General features: G+C 36.4%; 1 protein-coding gene across 3 annotated transcripts in view; it reads left to right on the plus strand.

The window, feature by feature from the left end:
- Window positions 1-15,550, plus strand: part of blo (bloated) — a 70,889-nt gene that overhangs the window by 19,467 nt on the left and 35,872 nt on the right. The gene's annotated exons all lie outside the window — the stretch shown is intronic.

Consider the following 15,550-nt stretch of genomic DNA (forward strand, 5'->3'; position numbering starts at 1 on the left):
TTTTTTTTGCCAAGTCGGGATTTAGGAACTTATTGAGTGAAAAATGGACATAGTAAAAAAAACATAAGTTTTATATGATACATATTATCATCAAAAGTTATTTGAGTTCAAATTACGCTTACGTGATAATAGATGATAGCACAAATATCTATAGAAAATGTATTTTAATAAAAATATGAAAAATTAAATATGATTTACCCTATTGTTAAATAGTTATGTCTTATTCGTCTTCTGAATAAAAAAAAACCAGAAAACAAAATCAAAAACGTTTTATTTTAGAAATTAGATAAAGGCACGGACGGTCGAGTTATTCCCGAAAACCTGACAGAGCCTGTCCCGCACGGTAAATTCTGATAAATCGGGACGTCTGGCAACGCTGTGCCACATTGAGTAATCTGTGCGCACTGCGCATGTGCGGTGCGTACCTTAGAGTTTGGGACGCTTTAGTCAACGGACGCTTAGGTAGATGAAGAAAATTATAGGCGTAGTCATGTCTTCTAGAGTAACAGAAATAGAAACGAGACGAACGTTCACATGGACTCCCATTAGCCTTCTCTGAAACTATGTTAGTTACATAAGTATAGTGATTTTACAAAACTATCACGAGTAAAAAGATGTGTGTTAACATGTGTGGCTTTGTCATGTAAATACGCTGACCTTGCAACGCCTTTCAGGTTAGAATCAACAGAAATAGTTTGCATAATGTTTTGTCTATAGATATAGAATATTATACTAACATGAGCATTATCTACCTTAATGAGTATAGGGGGCAATCTTCGGAAATACTGAAATGATTTCCAAAATTATTTTAACATTAAGAAGCTATATTATTCCTGAGTGGAATAGGGCACTTTCTATTTACGGGAACGAACCCCGCTTCGCTTCTTCTGTGACATTTTTACGTTACACGTGCACGCAGTCGCAGACTTATTATAATTATACCCCTAGCATTTATTAACTATAATAAATATAAATATATTAGGACAAATCACACAGATTGAACTAGCCCCAAAGTAGTAAGTTCGAGACTTATAAGTATGAAGGATTATTTTGTTACAAAAATGTCGTTGCATCAGGAGAGCGCTCTGGAGCTGGTCAGTTCATCAGACTTGTTCATTTCATAATATTAGCAGTGCTAACGTCCAGCCCCGCTCGGGTAAAACCATAATAAATTATACACCTTCCCTAGTAATCACACTATCCATTGGTGAAAACTGTACAAAAATCCATCCGGTAGTTTTTGAGTTTATCGCGTTCATACCGACAGATGCGCCAGGGGACTTCTATAGGTATATAATATATTATGGATTGCAGAAATATATTTACAACAGTTTTAATTAAGAATTCGTATAATCGCCAGCGGCACGTAGATTGTACAAATTAACCACGTTTAAGAACAAAATGATCCGTAAATGGACTCAAATTGGTGCAATGTGATTTAATTTGCAGTCAAGTGAATGTCGACCAAGGTTGCCGCAGAGGTCGGTCCTGCTGCAAATACGTACAGTGGAGGGCAGATAAACCTGACCCACTAGTGTCTAGTTGTAGCCTATAACTTAGTCAGACTGTACTGTAAACATTATCAACAAAGTTCTTTTTATTTGAAAAAATGTAACATGGTATGTTTACCCAAGTTCAAATCACTCTCTCTCCCATCTTTTCAAGTTTCCGATATCATTCGGAGCTGGGACGCCGTGATCAACGTAAGGAATAAACCTTAATATTTTGAATATATATAATACAAACTTTGAAATTTATCGAAGCGGCGATGGTGTAGGTTAAGCCCTTGCCGCTTGTGGATCGAAAGATCCACAAGCGGTTTCCAATCCTACGAGTACTCGCGCCACATATTACATCCTCACAAACTATCGCATTTATGATATTAGTACGATAGTATAAGTAATTTAACTTTCATCTTGACAAAAAGACTGTTCCAGACGTACATAAAGACTGGCACACCAGCCCAAACTTCCTCAAAACATGCATAGTAGGCGAAAATTAATCGCGCTCGCGATCGTGGGTCACTGGGCGGGATATGTGATTATATTTTGTTGATATTTGATTCATTTTGTGCTCATAAATTTGTCTTTTCATGTTTTATGTCTGCGATGGCGATTTTTTTTTGCTGATTTCTTTCCTTGCGGCAATAAAAAGCTCAATATATGCTCATCTGTGTGGCTTTCGTTATAGTGTGTAGCCGGCATATGTTAAGGCCATAGTGTTACGATACGAGCCATTGAAAAATCAATTCATACAAACACTACGGAGAAAATTTAAGAAAAATTAAAATCGGTAGATGATTTCCATTCAAGTGATCTAATGTGTTGAATGAGAAAATCATATATAAAGTATTGTATATGTCTTCACGTCACACACATGCCTCGTCAATGCGTGACACATCCGATACCAGATGATACAATCTATTGTTATGTTATGAAGCTGATGTTTTATGCTAATGATTTGTAAACAATTATAATATAAAATCATATACGTTTAGGCACGTTACTGTCTTCTAAACGAATTATAGATCATCAACCAAACATACTATAATTGAATTCAACATGTTTAATGCTAGTGTTCACATTGATCGAGTTAACCGAACTATAATTATAAAAATTATAGCAGGGTCACATAGCGTGTTGCAAAATATTATAAAACACTTGCTGTCTTTGACACTCTTTTGTCAAGAATGTGTTAAGAAAAGAGACATGCAGCCGGTTTGCATTTCACTTCTCGCCATCGAATCGATTCGAAGTGAGACGCAGCGAACCAATCACATTGCAGTGTGCTTGCCGTTGAGTCACAATGGCGCAATGTGATTGGTTCGCTGCGTCTCACTGCGAATCGATTCGATGGTGAGAAGTGAAATTCAAACCGACGCTAACCCCTCTGTAGGCATCTATCTGGCGAAAAGCAAGTCTTAAATTCCGAATCCTATTAGAAGAAACTCGTCTGATTTTAAACCGAACAATCCAATTAGCGAAATATCTTTCGCTTGAATATTAATATCTTGATTAATACCTTGAACTTTATTTGAATCCTAAATTTAAATTCGTATAAAGATTCGTATCTACTTGTTATAATTAGATTCCTAAAGCTCTTCGTAGTCGTATTCCTCATGGCTCGTAAAAAACAATCTAATTCCTATTACCTTTCAAAAGACCTCGTACGAAAGAATTTCATAATGACAATATACTTGCGTGATCACAAATCGTTCTCGAATTTATTCTTAGTTCACATTGTTCTATTAATCGAACAGAAAATATAGGTATCATCATCATGACGACCTCGGTGGCGCAGTGGTAAAGTTCTTGCCACTGAACCGAGAGGTCCTGGGTTCGATCCCCGGTCCGGTCATGATGGAAAATGATCTTTTTCTAATTGATCCGGGTCTTGGATGTTTATCTATATATGTAATTGTTATAAAATATAGTATCTTTGAGTTAGTATCCCATAACACAAGTCTCGAACTTACTTTGGGGCTAGCTCAATCTGTGTGATTTGTCCTAATATATTTATTATTATTTATTTATTTATATTTATTTATCATGGGGTGCCATCTTCGAACTGAAGTTTGGAGGTCAGCATAAGGAAACCCTCGCGGCTTTGGGCCGCTATTTTCAGTTGGTTGTATCTAAGTCCGGTCCAATCCTTAGATAGGTATAAGAAAGACATTTACACGTTCAACGGTGGACTTTTCCCATATAAGAATCTATTACAGTCGGCGCTAACAAGAATGGATTACTTCCTTTTAATGCTATGCATGTCCTACTGCTGCTGGCCTACAGTCTGCCTTGTCTCTTTCCATGAATGCCAGATCTTGGTTTTTTCAAACCATGTTTTGTGGCTATTTTTAGGTCATCGTTGTTCCTCTCTAAAAACATGTATTATTTCTCAATTTACTTACGTTTAATTTTAATGATCTAGAACATGTTACAGCTTACCTAATTTAATATACGAAGCTTTAGGAAGCGGTGGTGGTGTAATGGTTAAGACGCCCGCCTGTGGATCGAAAGGTCCCAGGTTCGATCCTATTCGTGGCACATGAGTTTGTATACCAATCTGACTCATATATAGTAGTTTTCATCGACCACCACTTGCTTTCGGTGAAGGAAAACATGGTGAAGAAACCTGCACACTGGTTGCATATTATTAACTTGTGTGTGAAATTGAGAAAGCAATGGTAAACCACTCCATTAATAATGCCAAGAAAGTTGTTGTGTGTGATTCATTCACGTAATGACCACGACCCTCAGCCATGAGGAATACGACTATGAACAACAAACAAGCTGATTATAGGTACTTGTACGTGTTAGTATAAAATAAATTTCGTGTTTTCGTTTTAGGTACCATTTAGTTCTACTACTGACACTGTACCTAATTCGACTAGTGGCATTAAAATAATCAATTTAGTCCTACTCTTCAATAATGAATGACTTTCATTAGTAATTTGTGTTATGCAACCGTTGACATTAGACCTAACCTTCTGCTGTGTCAACGGTGTCTTTACCACGTCATTACCAATATGTAATCTTGTCATATCATGCATTGAGTACTGCCAATCACAAGCTCTGTTACCCTCTATAGACCGTTATATCTCGGTAATAACGGCGAGTTTCCATCGTATTTGATCATAGATGTTGACTGTACTACGGTTCAAGGCTTTCGTGGGCTAATTGTTATCTTATGTCGCATTTTATTACTTTCCGACCTTGACTTTCAATTGTTTTTAGTCTATGACCATACTTGTCCACGTGACTATTTTTAAAAGGAAAGAGCTACTGCTCAAGTGAAGCTAACTAAATTGGGTTAATCTCTTTCATACTTCTGGTTTCCTGGTACCACACCGATATGTGCTGTACAGTTAACCTTCACCATTGTTTTTTTTTGTTTCACTTATTTCTCTAGCAGCGGTGGTGGTGTAATGATTAAGACGCCCGCCTGTGGATCGAAAGGTCCCAGGTTCGAATCCTACTCGTACCACATGAGTTTGTACCAATCTGACTCATGTACTCGTCTTGTACTTTTCATCGTCCACCACTTGCTTCTGGTGAAGGAAAACATCGTAAGGAAACCTGCACACTGGTTGATTCTTATTGTGTGTGAAATGGAGAAGGCAATGGCAAACCACTCCATTAATAATTCCAAGAAAGTTGTTGTGTTTGTTTCATTCCACGTAATAACCACGACCCTCGGCCATGCCAGCCATTTATACGACTATGAAGAACATTTTATCTAGTACTTAGCTGTGTGTGCCCTTAATTTTAAGATCTGTTTCCCATGGGGGGTAGAATAGTAATTTTTTAACACTTATTTGAATGGAGATCAGCTCAGTTTCATTAACTAACTCTGCTCATATAATGTGTGCATACAGTGAAAAAATTACCGTGTACCACCTATTCGCGAAGCATTTCGGTACAGATAGCTAGATATAAGACTGGCTAGATATAACTCTGTTGTTGTTTCTGTAAAGTATTAGGTTACATGTCCTTGCAATCAGAGCAGGCTTTGCATTCTGACGTTAGTTGTACAACCTCATTGGCTGTGTTCGAAACATTTCTATACTCGCTATCACTAACGGTCTCGTTTCGTTATCTTTATGCAATACTAGCTGTTGCCCGCGGTTCTGCCCGCGAAATAGCCTATGACATTCTCCACCTCTCCAACTATTATCAGTCATTTTCGTGAGGAAACCTACCAGTGTGGGGTTGATTATAAAATTGGGTGTAAAAAGGCAATGGCAAACCACTCCATTAATAATGGCAAGAAAGTGTGTTTCATGCCACGTAATGACGATGAAACACGTAATGACGTGAACGACGAAAATTCAAGAGGGGCACGTCTCAAAGTTTACATATTTTACTTTATTGTGTGGCTATAATTTTCGTTGAAGATTACACAATGGTGGACTATATGCACCACTTGCACTTTCGAAGATAACCCGACTAAAGAGTGATGCAACCAGACCAGTTATATAGCCTGTTGAGAACGAAACCTTTGCGGAATCCCAACATTACTAATATAAACTGTATTATTTGCTCGTCTCTATCGGTATTTAAATTAAACCTTTTTGATTTTCTTCATATCTTCAAGTTTGATGTCGATTTCGGGTTAAAGAATCTAGAGCAAACTGTAAGACCATATCTCGTGTGGCACCTTACTTTGTCTACACAGCAATAAATATTTTTGGGTTTGAGCTTATTCTCATGAAATTACAACATGATAACTTAGAAATTAGTTTCATTTAGCCAAAATTGACGTTGCATGCAGAGTACAGTAAACTGAAACTAGGTAATTTTAAACTAATTGTTTTTGACATTGAAGTAAAGTACTTAGATTTGGTGTTATATTAAACTTTACTGTATAGAATAACTCAGTTAAATTTAATAAAATTATAGAGAGGAACCTGGTATTTATTTAGAAACCATATGCAAATAATTCAGACTTTAATTGAAAATGTGTTTTTTTTTAATGTGTCTAACTTAGTTACTAATAGTAGTAACTTAATTTAGAAACATAACAAAAGAAAAAATATTAAAAATACCTGTTTTTTTAGTGTTTTTTTCATATTTGTATCAGAGCAGCAGAATTCAGAGAGAGGTGTCATTATTCAGTCGGACAGCAAGGTCGTACGTTTCGACAAATGAGCTACTAATATGCTTTAAATGTCAGAAGCTAGATCCCAAAAGAGATTTTGATGGTTCCTCTATGTGTTCGTGTTTTAAAGATATGTATATGACTAAGTAGAACGAGAAGTGTTATTTTTATATACTTACTTACGTATAAAAAGGCGAACATGCATGCGGCCTACCAGATGGAAATTGACTGCGACAAAAGGGCTGTCTATGCACTTTAGTTAAAGCGTTTTCCACTTTTACCAAAGTAATATGTATTTATTATACAGGCTCTCTCTCTCACCCTTCAAACCGGAACACAAGAATAGCAGTGCTGTTTGACGGTAGAAAGAAACGAGTGTGGTAACCAAGCATGTAGACCACCATTGTCGTAGTAATTTGAAGTAAAATCATTAAGAGTATTTAGATAATAAACTTAAACAAGCACAGTCAACCGCGTACAAACCTAGCCCTATTTATGTGGGGCGTATGGGTCAGGTTTATCTGCCCTCGACTGTACTTATGCAATATACTTTTTACCAAAAGTACACGTATAAATTCAAAGTAACTTATCGATTTAATCGAGCCATATACATACGGAGTTTTTATAAATACTATCACTCCTTTTAAAGCAAACCTTTTTTTCAAAGAGCCTATAACTTTTATCTTCGTATAACGTTGTTGTCACGCCTGTTGTGTGGCCCACCGTACATGCATTTGTTACTTTGCCTTGTAACAAACGATCGAGATATATACAGCCAATCTACTGAGTGCAGGTTTAAAATATCCAGTGTGCAGAAGAGGAGTTCACGTAGTTTTATGTCTACGGACCCTATCCTTACATATTATAAAACTGTAGGAATATTGTAGTTTTGTGATAAAATAAACTAGTGATTTTCGGACAACTTGATATTTTATTGGCGGCAATAGACATTCAGTCATAGATAAACAGATACTACTACTGGTTGGTTGCGTTTCATTTCATCCAACAAAAACAAAGTCTTCTACTGCGTCTGTCTCCTGTATTCAAAAACTACAGCATGGTTTTCAACAATAGATAAGAGTTATACCTGAGGAAGGTTTAGGGGGTATAATTATGTTTTTACCCGAGCGAAGCCGGGATGGGCCGCTACTATAGTTAAATTTACTTGGGTTGGTTTCATGTTCGCCCGATGACGTTTAAATCTGATTCAATGTTTTTTCGTCCCTACTCGACCCCTTTAGTCCCCAATAACATTGTGTCTTGCTGCAACATTCCTCAAAAAGATCTCGAAAGGTGTTCGACGACAATGTTTTCCTAATGGTGAACTAGTGTTTGACTTACATGGATGTGGTAATGCGATCGTATTTTTTTAAAACTTCACGGAAATAACGATGAATGATTCGTGAAACTACAGCAAAATTGATGTGAAAATTTCAATCCCGACGTTGCGCACTTTTTGTGATGTGTAAAAAATGTTTAAATCGCGTCAGGACACTGTTCGAAAATATTTCAAGACGTCAAAAATACCAACGTTGATAGGTATTCAAGTTTTCACTTCCGCCGGCACTCCTGGCAAGGGCAACCCTTTAATTTAAACGGTACAACCTCTGCTGAGAAAACTAGTTTCAATAGTGTTGTCTCATCAAATTTACCATGGTTTTTATATACCTTCTATACAACAATTGTAGGAATACTCTTCTGTTTCCCCGCAATGTGTGTTCCAGTGTAGTACACGGTCGTCCTTCAATCGCTTCCTGGTGAACCATAAAGAGCGAGTGCATTATGCATTGCCTGTAAATGATGCGTGGCTGCGTATTAATGTATGCTTTATGTTATCTCTTTTTTATCGCACAGTCTTCAGCAAGTCAATAATTCTCTTTTAATAACATTAAGCCAGTATGGCGAATACTAATGATACAAGCGTGCAAATATTGATATAAGAGGCGGGATTGTCGCGCGACTCGAAGCGGAGAGCGGTCATCAAGCCCAGTATGTAATGATCAGTCGTATATATATTTTTCAACACACTTGTCACCAAGATTGGTGTAAAATAATTAAAACACGAGTGTCATTATAGAGTATTGAGAGTGTGTCGATTTTCTCGACACACTTTCTTTCGTCAAATCTGAGCTCTCTTAAGTTAACGAGTGCGTTTTCCTTAGAGGGCCGCCTCACTTCTCCGTCTCGCTGCGCTCCGTCAACGCAGTGTGTCTATGTACAATGTGTCAACCAACAGCACAAAGTTACACCTCATGAACATGAACCTCTATGGCGCGGTAATAGCGACGAGTTTGCAGTGAATTCGGGTAGGTTTATGTGCTGTTGACTGTACGTCAATTTTTAACCAATGTAAATGCAATGCAGTCACAATACTGCGACGACACGAGCGACGCAACGACGTATCGCAAAAGAGCAAAGAAGCCGCACTCTTAGGCTTAGGTAGGATTAATTTTTGCATACTCGCAAATTGAATGATATCAACTATAGCAAGTGTGAAATATTAATTATTTATCAGCTCAAACACAAACTAATGATCTGATCACGGCGTATGTACGTTAGTAATAACTTAGCGACATTAATGAGATGTCAATTATTATGGTCAAGGTTGTCCGGTTGTCCGTACGTGCGTGTCACCTGCTTCTTAGTATGGAACAGAGTCAACAGGTTGAAAAGTGTGTTAAAAAACTGTGTCCCGGCTTCGCTCGGACGGTATAAAAAATTGATAACAACCTATTTGCAGACCTGAAGTGACTGAATATACAAATAAAATTTCATTAAAATCAGTCCAGCCATTTTGTAGTAATACTAGCCGGTTGAGTAGTATGGCAACAACAGATGGTAACTAACACACGTGACACGAAATTTTTATTAAGATTTGCATCTATCATTATCCAAAAAGCTAATTTCGTATAATTTACTTATTAAAGTGTTGCATGCTGGTAATGTTAGTCACACCTAGATGTAGCCTGCTTATATCTATATATGTATTTGTTATAAAATATAGTATCGTTGAGTTAGTATCCCATAACACAAGTCTCGAACTTACTTTGGGGCTAGCTCGACCTGTGTGATTTGTCCTAATATAATTATTTATTTATATTAGGTTAAACATAGGCTGTTAGTAATTTCATTTGCCGCTTCAGAACGACTAACAACGGCTTGTTATATAATAAATTCAATAATCATTAGCATAAAACCTCTAAAAGAAATACAAAGCTTGCTAATAACCTTGTAAGGCAACAAATTGGCAAAGATTTAGCAAGAAACTGTACCTATCTATGGTGATAATCTACCCTTGGTTTCTTCAACCTATTTCTTATTCCGGCCATCTCTAATTGGGCCATTGTTTAGGAGATCAGAGCGGGAAGGCAAACGTTTTGGGGGTTCATCGTACCAATTTACATAGGACGTTAAAGGCGACTCTTTTACTTTTTATCAAACTAGCGGTCGGTCCCGGCTTCGCTCGGACAAAACCATAACATTTTATACATCTAAACTTTCCTCTCACTGTCTAATGTTTGTTAATAAAACCTGCATCAAAATCAGTGCGTAGTTTGGTAAAGATCTAAGCATACATTGGGACAGACCCAAGAAGTGCTGGTTTGATGTCGTCAAGGATGATATGCGTGCCAATAGTCTGATAGCTAGGGATGCCGACGACCGTGCGAAGTTGAGACGAAAAGCGGAAGGCAGACCCTGAGCTCCGACGCTCAACGACTGCGGAAAAAACCGGAAAAACCGGAAAATTTTATGTTAGTCGAGATAGTTTTATGTATCTACAAAAATCGTTGTTTGATGTTTTACCTGCCGTCAGTATATAGTTTGTTTCAAAAATCTTTCTAATATAATATTAATTGGAATTGTTATAAAAATAAAAGCATGAAAATTCTTTATTGGTGCCATAATTATTTACATCATCGATAAAACGAATCGTTACTTTTGTAAACACGAAATAAAGTGAAAAAGATATGATCTGTCCTTTTCGTCCTCTGCTAATGCAGTCAGTGAACCAGAAAAACAGACCAGAAATGTAAAAAAAAAAAACACTAGCGACCCGTTCCGGATTCGCTCGGGTAATATCAATTATGATACTGAACTTATTAAAGTTAACCTTCCTCTTGAACGACTTCTTCGTCTTTTGCCATATCCATTGATACTCCTTTCTGATAAGTAAAGTCGAATTATATTTGTTCAAAAGAACATTTTTCAAATAATATGCTCGACAAAGTAGATATCCTCAGGATGTAAGTTCAGAGGTCACATTTTTTATGTTGAAGCACAGATTAATAGGTTCTTCCAGTAGTTGAAGTCATCACTAGTTTTTGACCCTGAATAATAAGTCCGCAACGGGTCGTCGGACCTTCAGCCACCATTTTGGGCGCAGACCTTTTGCCATTAAAAACTGTAATGACCACTTTCGCTTTGTCTGACGTGTTTATTTTTGGTTCGCGTTTTTATATTTATTTTATTTCGTGAATTAATTTCTTTGGGGAATAAAGGTAAATTAAGTACCAATTTTATTCGTTTGATCATCAACTTAAATGCAGTTTACGAAATAAAATATAACAACTTAGCGACTTATGAAGAAACTCTCCAAAATGTCAAAAATTAAATGACCTAATTACAAGGGAAGAAGGTTCAAAACTGCGTCTCATAAGGAATTCGTGTTTTTGGATTTCAAAGCGAACAAATGCAGAATTTTAATAAGATGACGCCACCTTTGGTAATAATTCATGAGGAGTGATCCTCGTGTCGCATTGTCGAGACTGTAGGTGATGTTGACCTCGTGGTGAATAACCATATACATCGTGGAAGCAAAGATCTTCCAAACCATACGGTTTAGTTAATAATTAGCTTAATCAACTTAATCGGCAAATCAAGAAAAGATTCTTGTGTAAATAAAAAAGATATTGTTAATAAAATATTTACAAATGTTAAGAAAGGTACAAATGTCCGACCATGCCTATGTTTCCGCTTCTGCCTGGTTCTAGCAGAGGGGACAAACCCAAGATGTTATCATTAACCTGGATGACATACAGCCAATAGAACTAATGATGCCGACGACCGTGCGAAATGGAGAAAAGACAGAGGGACATGAGCCTTAGGCTCCTACACTAATAGCTGAGTATTCAAAACGCTCAGATTACATAAGAGTGATAAGGTCGCTTATTGTACATCTTTATAGTTAGTCGTCTTGTTCAAATTGTATTATGTTTTTGGTCTAATAAAATTTTAACCCCCGACGCACTTAGCGGTCAAACAAGAGGGGTGTTATAAGTGTGTCTGTCTGTCTGTGTACTCATCAACGTGTGAACCTTTATTTGATAGCTAATTTTTATGCCGTAGTTCTTAGATATGTTTGATCAAATTCGGATTAGCCGTTCGAAAGTTGTAGCGAAGTCAATATTGATAGTCGGGGGTTTTTAACTCACTAACGTCTAACAAATAAACTTGTTAAAATAAACCAAATATTGTGTACTCAATAAATACCGACATACGCAAGTCAAATATTGTCCACATCATTACTTATAATACCCAAATGGATTGCGTTGCAAAAACCAGCCCTAAGGTTTGCAAGTCTCCATATACGGCTGTGGGCACTTGGATTTCGGTCAGCTCCTTTTATGGGTCCATTTAGGTTTTGTAATACTGACATTTTTGACCCTTAAGGCTATATCAGTTGAAATAATTGAGTTAGTGATATGTGTGTCCATTAACGACATCGAAATGGAAGTCGATTTAATGCCAGTAGTTTGTAGCTTGTGAGAAATAACTATAAATATAAAGATTGACGAGAAAAAGTGCCTGTGAAGGTCTAATTTCTGAATAAATGATTTGAATTTGAATTTAATGATACTCGTCAAATCATCAAGAAAAATGTCTGTAAAAAAATTATATTCTGTATGAATTTTCTAAATATGATTTTTATATAATCTTTAGGGTTACAAATCACAAAAGGTATGTATGCAAATACTGTCCGTCTGTCAAAACCCTTTTTCTCAGGAAGGCCTGACTTATATATTCGTTTATTTTCACGTTGTATCAAACTTGTTATCTTATTTTTTTTTTTTACTGAATGTTAGTAATAGTAAATGATTTATTTATAGAATAAAGTGATTTTCACTCATCCATATAAAATTTTGCAGAATATAAATTTTGCAGAATATATAAAATTTTGCAGAATACACTTTCCCTTTTTCCAAAGGGGATGAGCGTTAAAAATATCGATATTCATTACGAAGTGAGTCGGTATTTCAATTCGCTAGAACCGTATCGATTCTCGCACGCTCGAGGCGACTCGCTAATCGAAAAACCATCGGGAGTATAAATATTAACCTATTTTTAAAGTAATTTACTTCAAAATGTTTATGTTGTACCGTCGCGCACAGAAGAGTTTTATATTATTGTTCTGAACGGAGCGGAGTGCGGAGGGTAGCCGTCATTATCTGCTGTTACCACTCGCAAATAAGTTTATGTTTTAATATTGCCATAAAATGTATTCGATGTAAGTGGATTGGTTGAACAAATAAATATTATTATTATTATGTATCTCCTTTTATAAATTCACGGCACTAAGTCAGGTCCTTTGAGAGGCTTGCGTATATGGATCCAACACGTAGAGGCCCTTTGGAGAGTTTTGATGTTGTGTAGGTCTCCCGCCAAAACCCGCTCGCGGATATATCAATAAAATGATATCATGAGCAGGTCTCGGCGGGAGTGTGAACTATTGCAGAATAATGGATAGAAGAACTGGTCTATATAATGAAATTTGGATGAACTGAGAATTATTATTATTATTTTTAAATGCTATTCAGTATTGTAGAAAGGCTTTTCTTTTCACTAATTGTAGGAATTCAAAATTGATTATGTCACTCTGAATGTTTCAAAAACGACTTAACCGATTTAGATGCCCCACGGATTTAAAAATTCAATTGACAAATCCTAAATACCTTTTATATTTCATCAAAATCAGACCAACGGTTCGAAAGTTATCGCTTTACAAACAAACATGTATTTTTGTCCCAAGTTAACTTCGTTCGCTAAAATTGCTAAATTTAGCCCAATATTGGGCCCAATTAATTATCGCTCAACAGTTTTGCCGTCGACTGTCCAAGTAGAGATAAGACACAGCGATTTATATTTCAACTGACATGTATTTAATTTAAACACGTTGCTCGGAGCCGTAAATCGAGGCTAGATATCGTATCACCAGTCAGCTTTATGAGTAGTGCACTAACTACGATATTTTTTATTTTTTAAACGTGTGTATCGCCATTTTTGTTGCAACTTTTAACGGTAATTTAAAAGGAATGTATATTTTTAGCCTATTATTTATGAGGAAGGATATGAAGGAGTGGGAATGTAGCTTTGGTAAAACATCATTTAATTTAGAATATGACATGAAAAAGCGCCTGTGAGGGCCTAATTTCTGAATAAATGATTTGATTTTGATTTTGAAATGGACAAGAGACAAGAAATGACAGCAAATATAAACTTATGATGTATTTATTATATATGATGATGTATATATTTTTTTTTGCCTTCTACTGTGCACTGAAAATCGAATGATTTAAATTATACTTATACTTAAGTAAGTATAAGTATAATTATATATACTTATAGTGTAGATTTGATGAGTATCAAAGCTAGTATTTCGTACGACCACTACTGATAATAAATGTCGAAATAAAATAATTTAATGCCGGCTCCACATTATTGCGGACCAGCTCGCCGAACTTGGCGGATCGGTATACATTGCTGGTTTTTCATTGCGGTAAATAAAAACACTCATACAAACTTCGCAAAGGGGTTAAAATAGACATTCGAGAAGCGTGCAAAAATAAGGCACATAATATTTATTGAATACTAGATATTGCCCGGGGCTTTGCTCCCGTGGGAATTTCGACATAAAATATAGCCTATAGCAATCTTGGACCTTTCTAATGGTGAAATAATTTTTGAAATCTGTTCGGTAGTTTCGGAGATTACCCGCATCAAACATACAAACTCTCAAACGCTTACCTCTTTACAATAATAGTATAGACTATATATAGATAAATATGCTGTATTCAGGAATCAGGTGTATCATTGTTTCACAAACAAATGACGTCACACATTCGTCACCAGTTGCAGACGGTTGTAGGAAGACATAGTTTGACATGGTTCATGACAAATCTTTAGTCAAAACTACATTTCTCAGAAACAATGCCATATCGTGAGAATCACAACTCTATGATACCCAGAATTGTGAATTTGGTGATACCAGTTTTTTTGTAACTAGTACGTATACGTAGATACAGCCAACAGCACAATAAGCTATACAAAATCATTCTAAACTTGCTCTAAAATTCTAAGCTATCGTTAAAATATTATAAGTAAAGTAGTATTAAAAGTAAGTTTCTTTCAATGAATTACTGTAAATCCCTTGAAAGGTTTTGGTTGTATGAGATTTCAGAGATTTCCTTGCTGCTTCTGAATTCCTAGTTCGTTGTGTTGCAGTGGAGTCTCTGACCGTTGGTCACTATTTACTTACGAGTACATAGTATATAACAAACTCGCTTGCCGCTGTCTATCTGTCTCTATATATGCTTAGATCTTTAAAACCACACAACGGATTTTCCTGAAGAATCTTTTTTATTAATTTTACCCGAGCAAAGCCGGCACGGGCCACTTGTATAGAATAAAATGTACTAGGAAACTAGAAGCAGCAAGGATGCTAGGCGCTGAGGTCGGCGCCTTGAAATGTTCAACCCACGTGCCCAAGTTTCCCACTAGTGGGAGTCGGCTCACCCACGACCTGCTGTTTTTATGCTGTTTATATCAACACTAAGGTCATAGTCAAATGCATGGAATGCAACGTAAAAATTGATGGTCAATTTTGATACTAGTAACCCACAAATTATGCCAAATTCAATTGTTTTCAGTATTTATTATGTTCACTGAAAAAGGAACT

Source organism: Plodia interpunctella, chromosome 22 (genome assembly GCF_027563975.2).
Source record: "Plodia interpunctella isolate USDA-ARS_2022_Savannah chromosome 22, ilPloInte3.2, whole genome shotgun sequence".
NCBI classification, from domain to species: domain Eukaryota; kingdom Metazoa; phylum Arthropoda; class Insecta; order Lepidoptera; family Pyralidae; genus Plodia; species Plodia interpunctella.